The sequence below is a fragment of the Chlorocebus sabaeus genome, chromosome 22 (assembly GCF_047675955.1).
Source record: "Chlorocebus sabaeus isolate Y175 chromosome 22, mChlSab1.0.hap1, whole genome shotgun sequence".
NCBI lineage: Eukaryota > Metazoa > Chordata > Mammalia > Primates > Cercopithecidae > Chlorocebus > Chlorocebus sabaeus.
In genome coordinates, this window is record NC_132925.1 from 56,369,336 (window position 1) to 56,382,097 (window position 12,762).

The following is a 12,762-nucleotide window of genomic DNA, read 5'->3' on the forward strand; positions in this document are numbered from 1 at the left end:
GAATTATTCTAGAGCTTATCTAAGACCACCAAGGCAGTACCTCTAAGTGTTTGCAAGAGCCACCACAAAGTTACTGGGGTATGGGTATCCCCTAATGAAGATATGACTGCAGAGACCAAACATTTAGATTACAATACCCAAGTCCTTTCAAATACCTGGAAAACCTTCCCAAGAAGGATGAGTACAAACCAGCCCAGACTGTGAATACCACAATAAATCCCCAGCTCTTCAAAGGCCCGGTACCAATGGGCATCCATAAACATCAAGACCATCTCAGCAAACATGACCTCACCAAATGAAATACATAAAGCACCAGAGACCAATTCTTGAGAGACAGAGATATTTGATCTTTCAGACAGAGAGCTCAAAATATCTGTTTTGAGGAAACGTAATGAAATTCTAGATAACACAGGAAACTGAAGAGAATGAACCAGAAATTCTGGAGGTGAAAAATACAGTTGACATACTGAAGAATGCATGAATCTTTTACCAGAACTGATCAAGCAGAAGAAAGAATTAGTGAGCTTAAAGATAGGATATTTGAAAATACACAGTCAGAGGAGACAGAAGAAAAGAAAAGAATGAAGCATGTCTACAAAATCTAGAAAATAGCCTAAAAAGGGCAAATCTAAGAGTTATTGGCCTTAAGGAGGAGGCAGAGAGATAAGGGTAGAAAGTTCATTCAGAAGGATAATAACAGAGAACTTCCCAAACATAGAGAAAGATATCAGTATTCTAGTACAAGAAGGCTATAGAACACAAAGCAGTTGTAACCCAGATAAGACTATCTCAAGCCATTTGTTAATAAGACTCACAAAAGTCAAGGATAAAGAAAGGATCCTAAAAGCAGCAAAAGTAAATAAAAATAATATACAATGGAGCCCCAATGCATTTGGCAGCAGACTTTTAAGTGGAAATCCTATAGGCCAGTAAAAGTGCCATGACATTTAAAGTTCTGAAGGAAAAAAGTTTTATCCTAAAATAATATATCTGAAAAATTATCCTTCAAATATGAAGAAGAAATACTTTCCTAGACAAATAGAAGCTGAGGGATTTCATCAACATCAGACCTGTCTTATAAAAAATGCTAAAGGGAGTTCTTCAATCTGAAAGAAAAAGATGTTAATGAACAAAAGTAAATCATCTGAAGGTGCAAAACTCACTGGTAATTGTAAATACAAATAAAACACAGAATATTATAACACTATAACTTATATGCTGTGGTGTGTAAACTACTCATATGTTAAGTTTAAAAAAACCAAAATATAAATCAATTAAAAATAATAATTGCAACAACTTTTCAAGACATAGACAGTACAATAAGATACAAATAGAAACAACAAAATGTTAAAAAGCAGGGTGACACAGTTAATGTGTAAAGTTTTTATTAGTTTTCTCATTGCTTCTTTGTTTGTTTATGCAATCAGTGTTTAGTTGTCATCAGTTTAAAATAATGGGTTATAAGATATTATTTGCAAACCTCATGGTGACCTCAAATCAAAAACGTACAACAGATACGTGAAAAATAAAAAGCAAGAAATTAAAACATGCCACCAGAGAAAATCACCTTTACTAAGAGAAAGACAGGAAGGTAGGAAAGAAGGAAGAGAAGACCACAAAACAACCATAAAACTTCACAATAAAATGGCAGGATTAAGTCTTTATTTATCAACAATAACATTGAATGTAAGTGGACTAAACTCTCCAATCGAAAGACATAGGTTGGTGAAATAGATAACAAAACAAGACTCAGTAATCTGTGGCCTACAAGAAACACTCTTCACCTATAAAAACACATATAGGTTAAAAATAAAGGGATAGAGAAAGATATTCCATGGAAACGGAAACCAAAAAGGAGAAGGAGTGTCTGTACTTGTGTCAGACAAAATAGATTTCAAGACAAAAACTGTTAAAAAAAGAAAAAAAGGCAATAAAGCTCACTATACAATGATACAGTAGTCACTTCCTCAAGTAGGCATAACAATTGTAAATATATATGCGTCCAACACTGCAACACCCAGATATATAAAGCAAATATTATTAAAGAAAGAGATAGACCTCAGTTTAATAATACCCAGACTTCCACACCCCAGATCATTCAGATCTAAAATTAAGAAATAAACATTGGACTTAGTCAGCATTATGGACAAAATGGACCAAAAAGATATTTATAGAACATTTCATCAAACAACTGCAGAATATACATTCTTTTCCTCAGCGTATAAATCATTCTCAATGATAGACAATATGTTTGGGTACAAAATAAGTTGTAAAGATTTAAAAAAATGAAATTATATTAAGAATCTTTTCTTACCACAATGGAGTAAAACTAGAAATCAATAACAAGAGAAATTTTGGATGCTATACAAACACTTTAAATTAAATAATATGCTCTGGAGTAGCCAGTGGGTCAATAAAGAAATTAAGAAGGGATTCAAACATTTCTTGAAACAAATAATAATGGTAACAAAACATACAAAAATGTATGGGATATAGTAAAAATAGCACTAAGAGGAATGTTTATAGCTATAAACATCTACATCAGAAAAGCAGAAAAACTTCAAGTAAACAATCTAACAATGGATATTAAAGAAACAGAAAACCAAGAGCAAACCAAACCCAAAATTAGTGGAGGAAAACAAACAATAAATATCAGAGCAGATATAAATGAAATTGAAACAAAGGAAACAACCCAAATAATCAACAAAATGAAAAGTTTTACAAAGATAAGCAAAATCCACAAACCTTTAGTCAGACTAATTAAGAAAAAAGAGAGAAGACCCAAATAAATAAAATCAGAGATTTTTAAAAAAGGAGACACATTACTACATATACTGCCAAAATTCAAAGAGTCTTTAGAGGCTACTGCGAGCAACTATATGCCAATAAATTGGAAAACCTAGAAGAAATGGGTAAATTCTTAGACACATACAGCCTACCAAGATTGACTCATGGAGATGTCTAATACCTGGACAGACCAATAACAAGTAATTAGATCAAAGCCATAATATAAAATTTCTCAGCAAAGGAAAGCACAGGATCCAGTGCCTTCCCTGATGAATTTTACCAAACATATAAAGAAGAACTAATACTAATCCTACTCAAACTATTCTATAAAATAATGGAGAAGGGAATACTTCCAGACTCATTCTATGAGGCCAGTATTACCGTGATACCAAAACCAGACAAAGACATATCAACAACAAAAAAAGAAAAAATAAAAAAAAGAAAGAAAACCATGGGCCAGTATTATTCCTAATGAACATTGATGCAAAAATCCTTACAAAATACTAGCAAACCAAATTCAACAAGACATTAAAAAGATCATTCATCATGACCAAATGAGATTTATCCTAGGGATGCAAGGATGATTCAACATTTGCAAGTCAATCATTGTAATACATTATATCAACAGAATGAAAAAAAACCATATGATTATTTCAATTGATGCTAAAAAGGCATTTGATAAGATTCAACATTTCTTCATGATAAAACCTAAAAAATCCTGGGTACAGAAGGAACGTACCTTGACACAAGAAAATATATATATGACAGACCCAAAACTAGTGTTATACTGAATAAGGAATAACTGAAATACTTTCCCCTAAGATCTGGAACAAGATAAGGATGCCCATTTTCACTGCTGTTTCTCAACATCGTACCAGAAGTCCTAGCTAGAGCAATCAGAGAAGAGGAAGAAATAAGGAACATCCAAATTAGAAAGGAAGACATCAAATTATCCCTGATTGCAGATGATATGATCTAATATTTGGAAAAAAACTAAATATTCCACTAAAAAACTATTAGAACTGATAAACAAAGTCATAAAGTTGAGGAGACAAAATCAACATACAAATATCAGTAGCATTCTATATGCCAACAGCAGACAATCTGAAATAGAAGTCAAGAAAGTAATCCTGGCCAGGTATGGTGGCTCATGCCTGTAATCTCAGCACTTGTGTAGGCCGAGGCAGGAGAATTGCTTGAGGCCAGGAGTTTGAGACCAGCTTGGCCAGCATGGTGAAACCCCATCTCCATTAAAAATATAAAAGTTGGCCAGGCATGGTGACATGGGCCTATAATCCCATATACTTGGGTGGCTGAGACATGAGAATCACTTAAACCCAGGAGGTGGAGGTTGCAGTGAGTGGAGATCATGCCACTGCACTCCAGCCTAGGTGACAGAGTGAGACCCTATCTCATGGAAGAAGAAGAAAGAAGGAGAAGGAGGAGGAAGAAGAAGGGGAAGCGGAAGGGAAAGGGGAAGGGGAAGAGGAAGGAGGAGGAGGAACAGGAGGAGGAAGAAGGAGGAGCAGGAAGAAGAAGAAGAAGGAGGAGGAGGAGGAGGAGGAAGAAGAAAGAAGAGGAGGAAGAAGAAGAAGGAGGAGGAAGAGGAAGAAGAAGAATTAGAAAGAATAAGAGGAAGAACAAGAAGAAGAACAAGAAGAATAACAAGAAGAACTAGAAAGAAGAAGAAGAGAGAGGAGAAGAGAAGAAAAAGGAGAAAAGGAAGGAGGAGGAGGAAGAGGAGAAGAAGAAAGAAGAAGATGAGGAGGACAAACAGGAGGTAATCCCATTTACAATAGCAAAAAATGTAGGAATTAACCAAAAACGTGAAAGATGAAAGAAATTGAAGAGGACACACACACACACACACACACACACACACACACACAAAAGGATAGTCCATGTTCATGGATTAGAATAATGAAAAAAATCAGTATTGCTAAAATGCCCATACTACCTGAAGTAATCTACAGATTCAATGTAATCCCAGTCAAAATAACCATGACACTCTTCACAGAAACAGAAGACAACCCTAAAATTTATACGGAACTGTGAAAGACCCAGAATAGCCAAAGCTGTCCTGAGCAAAAGAATGAAACTGGAGGAATCACATTACCTGACTTCAAATTATACTACAAAGCTATAGTAATCAAAACAGCAGGGTACTGACATATAAAAAAGACATATAGACCAATGGAACAGAATAGAGAATCCAGACACAAGTCCATGCATCTACAGTGAATGCATTATCAACTGCAGTGCCAAAATTGGGGAAGGACAATCTCTTTAACAAATGGTGCAAGGAAAACTGGATATCCATATGCAGAAGAATGAAACTAGGCCCCTATTTCTTTCCATATAAAAAAATCAAATCAAAATGAATTAAAGGCTTAAATCTAAGATCTCAAACTATGATACTACTACAATAAAACATTGGGGAAACTCTCCACAACCCTGGACCAGGGAAAGATTTCTTGAGTATTAACCCACAAGCACTGGCAGCTGAGGCAAAAGTGGACAAATGGGATCACATTAAGTTAAAAAGCTTCTTTACAGCAAAGGATACAATCAACAAAGTGAAGAGACAACCCCCAGAATGAAAGAAAATATTTACAAACTCTCTAACTGACAAGGGATTCATAACCAGAATATATTTAACACAAGAAACTCAAACAACTCTACAGGAAAAAAAAAAAAAACTAATAATCTGTTTTAAAAATAAGCAAAAGATATAAGTAGACATTTCTCAAAATAAGACATACAAATGGCAAATAGATATATGAAAAGGTGCTCAACATAACTGATCATCAGAGATATGCAAATCAAAACTACAATGAGATATCATCTGATTCCAGCTGAAATTCCTTTTATCCAAAAGCCAGGCAATAATAAATGCTGACGAGAATGTGCAGAAAAGGGACCCCTCATATACCATTGGTGCGAATGCAGATTAGTTCAATTAATATGGAGAACAGTTTGAAGGTTCCTCAAAAAAAACTAACAATAGAGCTACCATATGATTCAGCAATCCCACTGCTAAGTATATACCCCCCAAAAAGGAAATCAGTATATTAAAGAGATGCCAGCACTCCCATGTTTATTGCAGCACTATTCCCCAATAACGAAGATTTCAAAGCAATTTAAATGTCCACTGGTAGATGAATAGATAAAGAAAATGTGGCGTATGGCATAAAAAGAATAAGATTCCATCATTTGCAACAACATGAATGAAACTGGAGTGAAATAACCCAGTTATTAAGTGAAATAACCCAGGCACAGAAAGACAAACTTGGCATGTTCTCACTTATTTCTGGAGCTAAAAATTAAAACAACTGGACTCATGGAGACAGAGTAGAATGATGGTTATCAAAGGCTGAGAAGGGTAGTAGGGGGGAAATGGGGATGATTAATGTGTACACAAATGTAGTTAAGTAGAATGAATAAGATCTACTATTTAATAGCACAACAGGATGACTACTGTCAACAATAATTTATTGTGCATTTAAAAATAACTAAACAAGTATAATTAGATTGTCTGTAACACAAAATAAGGATGAATGCTTGAGGTGATGAATACTCCATTTACCCTGATGTGATTGTTACACATTGCATGCCTATAACAAAAGATCTCATATACTCCGGAAATATATGCACCTACTACTTACTATGTACCCAAGAAAATTAAAAATAAAAAGTCAGGGCCGGGCGCGGTGGCTCAAGCCTGTAATCCCAGCACTTAGGGAGGCCGAGACGGGCGGATCACGAGGTCAGGAGATCGAGACCATCCTGGCTAATATGGTGAAACCCCGTCTCTACTAAAAATACAAAAAACTAGCCGGGCGAGGTGGCGGGCGCCTGTAGTCCCAGCTACTCGGGAGGCTGAGGCAGGAGAATGGCATAAACCCGGGAGGCGGAGCTTGCAGTGAGCTGAGATCCGGCCACTGCACTCCAGCCCGGGCTACAGAGCAAGACTCTGTCTCAAAAAACAAAAAACAAAAAACAAAAACAAAAACAAAAAAATAAAAAGTCAGTTTAGTGTAGGAATGCCCTTGATGAAGGAATAAAAGTATTAATCTTATTAAATTTTGAACCTTGCATACTGTACTATGTGAAGAAATACGAAACCCACATGAAATATTTCTGTTTCAGACCAAGTATGATGGCTGTCTTGAGGGAAAGTACTTTGGCAATAGTTGAGGCTGTGAGCAGAACTAATTCCTTTTTTCACTGAACACCATTTTCACCTGAAAGAAATGACAGACAAACCATGGTTATTTAGACTTGGGCATTGGCAGACATTTCCTTTTAAATAAATGAAATGTTCTCGTTAATTCAAGAGACATAACTAACAGCATTTGTTGCCATTGAAAAATTCAAGCATCAGTTGAGTAACAAACAGTTTTAGAATTTTGGAAAACCTTGTGTCTGCTAAACTGAGCTTGGTGACTTGCCAATGCTTACAGAATTTCTTATTCTTTTTTATTTTCATAGAAACATGTACATTAACATGTAACATACATATTTTATTATTGTTATTTGAAAACAAATTAATAAATATCCTTTATGTTTCTCAACTTTAATTTTAAATATAGAACATATTGAAAGATGTTTACATCCCACAAGTAAATGGTCTTTGGGGTCTTTTTTTTTTTTAAGTATAAAAGGATATATTAAGACCTAAAGAGGTTGAGAATTAGCCGTTAAGAGATACCTTTGTCCTTCGAATAAACTCTTGAAGAAGAATTTTGCTAATCACCTTCTTCATCATTTCTGAACTCCTTCAGTGGTCTGTTTCTTCATGTGTGTGCATCTCTCTCTGTCTTTCTCTCTGTGTGCCTCTCTCTGTCTCTTTCTATCATGAGCATTTAGGTAAAGAAAATATCTGTGAACAGTTAAATTAGTGGCAATGTTTCTAAAAAATAAAAAAGGTTCCACTGGGTTAGGAGATTTTCATGTATTATCTGCTATATAGTTCCCCAAATAATTTCCTTCATTTTTTACTAAATTAATTTTATATTTTCAGTGACTCTACATACAGGACTGTAAAACAGGAAAAAATAGTATCTTATACCATATGTCATTAGGAAGGCAGAAAGAATAAATGGGAAAGAAACAGTCAGTGAAAATAGAACCTACATACACAAAATGTAAATGCAAGTGCCAGGGGTCATTCTATTTTTGTAAAGCCTGCGATGTGTCCATTTCCCCTGAAATATCTACTCTGTGTTATGCTGGTTACAGATGTTGTCACAATTACCGCTGACAGTGTGGCTTTACAGAGACTTAATGACAGGATGATTACTTGTGCAGAAGAGTCACTGGAGCCCATATACGTGAACAGAATGACACAAGCCCACACGCTGAGATTCTCAGCAAGTCAATAGCGATGACCATTACACTTTCTAAGTGATATTATCAATAATGCTGTCAAATCAGCCAAGCACAGTATATGTTATAGGGAGAAGGCTCTGGGGGCTGTTTGGATAGAAAGTGAGGTTTAGGCCACTTAGAAACTATTCCACTTGGAGGAGGCTATCATTTTATTTTTACCATGTGTAGAATTCTGCTGTGAGTTTTAAGCCACCAATTCCCTCCTCTATCTGGGTGTCATTTCCTTTTATGTAATATGATAGGATTGGACTCCTCAGTGGTGTTCAGTCAATGAAATCTTACCAGTGAAACCTCAATAAACAGAACAGAGAGAAGTAGAGATGCCCGGTTTAATGAAAAGATAAGGAAATTTTACATCTCCCTTTGGGTCGCTACTGAGTTTCTCCTGGTCAGCTTCTGAAATGCAGCCATGGACCCTGAGACTTTGAAGTACACTGTTTGAGAATGATTAGATTAAGCACTCTCTAGGTCCATGTGCTTCTAGGGACTCTGTCAGAAATCTGAGTAATTTCTTTTAATTAGAGAACTAGTTGGTGTCAAGTTCAGAAATAGATATATATTATGTGTGTATTTTATATATATATGTGTGTGTGTGTATTTGTGTGTGTATCCTATTGGTTCTGTTTCTCTGAAGAACTCTGGCTAATGGCTAACCCAATAAGCATATACTAGATGACCTGGGTGACCTTCTTATAATTGAATTTGAACACGTGATGTCTGGTTATAGTGACCCAGTTTGCCCAGGACTTTCCCAGTTTTAGCACTGCAAGTCCCACATTTCAGGAAATTCCTCAATTCTGGGGCAAACCAGGATAGTGGTCACTCTGAATTAGAGCCACCTAGCAGGCACTCAAGAGGTCATATACAGACCCCTAGTGATCTGCAGACCCCAGTTAAAGTTACACACGTAAGTTTGTGTAGGAAACAGAGTCCTGCTCTGAAAATCAAGAAAACCAGTTTCCTATTCACAGCAGTGAGATCTTGGGTAAGGGGTTTAGATAAAGTCAACGATTATTTGCAAAAGAATGAGTAAGCGACTGTGCATGTAGATTTGTCCATTTCACCTACATTTATGTTCCTTGCTACGGAGGGTAAAGTCAGTTCAATAGTAGGCATTGGTAGTTTAGTTAAGCAAAATCACTTGCTTGCTGCTTCCGTATTGCTAATTATATGTCAGTAGTAGTTTATGTAAATATTTAAGTTTAAAATACATAATAAATCTAATCAATAATTCATTCAAATAATGAATACAGAACATAGTAGCATTACACTAATATGTTCACTTAAGAATACAAATATTTTATTTAGCTTTCCCATGTTTTATTCAGGAATTTTGATCATTTTTATTAAACTTAGAATTGATATAAAAGATACCATGAGCATTGGGAATTAAGGGAAAAAATCAAATAGGAAGAAGTGAAACTATGTTAATGCATATAACCCACTCAGGAGAATTGGATCGTGAATTCTAGAACTTGTGAATCTATTTTAAATGCTTATAGCAGGTAAAATGAAATCTTTGTAAAACTGTGTAATAGAAGTGATATGGGAATGCTGGGAAGGGAAGAGCGTGGTCCCTTTAAATGCTTCAGAAGTGGGGAAACAAAGTGCTAGATAGAGGAGGGTGTGGTTCCTGGCTAGGGCCCTGCCCCCAAGGACCTAGGTAAGGACAGGCATTTCCTGCCCAAATGCTGCATTTCCCAAGTCCACCCTGGCCTGCCATGCCCCCATCCTGTGCCTTTAAAAACATGAGACCCTAGCAAGGCAGAGATAGAAGCTGCTGGATGGCAAGAAGAACAAATCAGAGGAAGAAGACAAGCAGCTGAACAATGAGAGGATGTCAAGGAGATCATGCCTGTGGAAGAGCACACTGACAGACGCCAATAGGCCGGCAGGCCATCCACCTGCAGAACAAGGCAGAGTTAGATCAGGGCAGTCAGAGGAGAGCCCGGGCCAACTTCGAGGAAAAACCTTCCCACTACATCCCCTTCTGACTTCCTCCATATGCTGAGAGCTACCTCCACTCAATAAAACCTTGCACTCATTCTCCAAGCCCAAGTGTGATCAGATTCTTCTGGTACACCAAGGCGAGAACCCGAGATATAGAAAACCCTCTGTCATTGCGATAAGGCAGAGGTCTAATTGAGCTGGCTAATACAAGCTGCCTATGGATGGCTAAACTAAAAGAGCACAGTGTAACAAACACCCACTGGGGCTTCAGGAGCTGTAAACATTCACCCCTAGACACTGCAGTGGGGTCAGAGCCCCACGGCCTGTATACTCCCCTAGAGGTCTGAGCAGCAGGGCACTGAAGAAGCGAGCCACACCCCCATCACATGCCCTGCAAGGGGGACAAGGGAACTTTTCCTGTTTCAAAAGCATTGACACCAATGGGGTGAACTCAGAGTCCATTGGAAAAAGCATGAGCTTAAGAGTCAAAAAAGCATGAGCTTAAGAGTCAAAAGACATGGATTTCAGCCTTGCTTGACTTTGTTGCTTAACAGCAATGTGACCTCTGGCACATTATGCTTCAGTTTCTTTTTCTGCCTTCTTATTTCATAGTGATTTTGGAAGTGTTAAATAAGATACTGAATATATAAGTAATCAGGGACAGTGCAATGATCTGTGGTGAGCAGGAGGAGGCCTGAGGGAGAAAAGGTAGTGAAAGGCAGGTCCAGGGGAGCCTGTCACAAGCAGCAGACACTCTAGAGAGATGTGCAACTGTCTCTAGCCACTAGAAAGGAGGGAATAGGCAAATAAGTCCTTGAACAGCCTTTTCCTCCTGCCCTCTGGTCTTCTGACAGTGCTTTTCTTCAGCCAAACCAAACTGAATGCCAGAGGACAACGGACCCTGTTGATGTAGCTCAGAGACATGAGTCTCCCAAGACATGGTGAAAGCCCAAGGGTCAATTTGGAGGAAAAAACAGAAAGCGGGAGGTACAGCAGTAGACTCTGCCTATATTATAAAATTGCACACAGGTAAGTATGAAAATTAACTGTCATAACCCTGGAAGTTAGGTTGGAATTTTCTTATAAACTCAAGCATACTCTTACCATATGAACGAGTTCATTTTCGTGCTGCTGATGAAGACATACCCAAGACTGGACTTACAAAGACAAGGAAGTTTAATGGACTCACAGTTCCACGTGGCTGGGAAGGCCTCACAATCATGGTGGAAGGGTGAAGGGCACATCTTACATGGTGACAGGGAAGAGAGAAAATGAGAGCCAAGGGAAAGGAGTTTCCCCCTATCAAACCATCAGATCTCATGAGACTTATTCACTACCACAAGAACAGTATGGGGGAAACCGCCTCCATGATTCAATTAACTCCCACTGGGTCCCTCCCACAACATGTGGAAATAATTCAAGATGAGATTTGGGTGGGAACACAGCCAAACCATATCACCATACAATCCAGTGATCCATTTCTGGATACTTCTGGAGAAATGAAAACTTACACTCATACAAAAATCTGTATATAGGACTGCCTATAGCAGCTTTAGTCATAACCATTCCATACTAGAATCTCCTGAATGTCAGGTGAATGAACAAACAGCTGTGGTACATCCATACAATGGAATACTATTCAGTGGTAAGAAGAAATGAATCACTAGAGCTACAGCAGCGTGGATGTATCTCAAAGGCATTATGTTGAGTGAAAGAAGCCAGCCTCAAAAGGTTACATAGGGAATAGTTCCATTTCTATGACATTCTTGAAAATACAAAACTATAATGATGGGGACAGGAGGGAGTGGTGGGGGTAGAATTGTTGTGTGTGTTGATTGTGACAGTGGTTACACAAATCTAGACATGTGTTAAAACTCATAGAACTGTATACCAAAGTAAAGGTCAATTTTATAATATGTTAATTTAAAGGTAAAAATAAATATTTGAGAAATATTGTAGATGCAAGCTGCAAAGATAAATTTATTCTCGTAAACATGTTGACAATTTATTACTCCCAAGTTTGACCTTGAATAAACTTCAATATAAATTTAAATAAGAGTTCTATATGCAGAAATGTCTGAAAGTAGGACATTACAGAAAAATGGCAGGCTTGGCATGGGGCAGCAAGTGCAAAGGGGAGATGTGTGTAACAGGATGAGAGGTAATAGGCAGCATAACCTAGCCAAGGGGCCAGAGCATCAGAAAGCAATTGTCCCCGGGTACGCATAAAGGTCAGGGTCAAGTACAAGGGTCTGAGAACAGACACCAAAAGCAGAAGTTCAGGCATGGAGCCAAGAACACATGCTGGAGATGAAAAACCAGACTGTAGTTTAGCTACATCACAGAGCTCAAGGCAAGAGACCATCCAACTCTTGGTGTCGGGTTACTAAGGAGTGAGGCAAAACAAGAATAAAGCAGATAGAGGTATCCTGTAGGCTTCGGGGCGCAGGAGCTGGAGTGAGACATGACTGGATGAGACCTCTGGTTCTGCCACCTCCTAGCTCACATCCTGAGATAATTGTTTTACCTTCTCGTGAACACAACTGGATAAGAATATTTCCCCCCACCACCCCGCGACTGCAGTGCTGAGAGAATTAAATGAAGTCACATTTCTAGTACTCTCAGTCAGTTGCG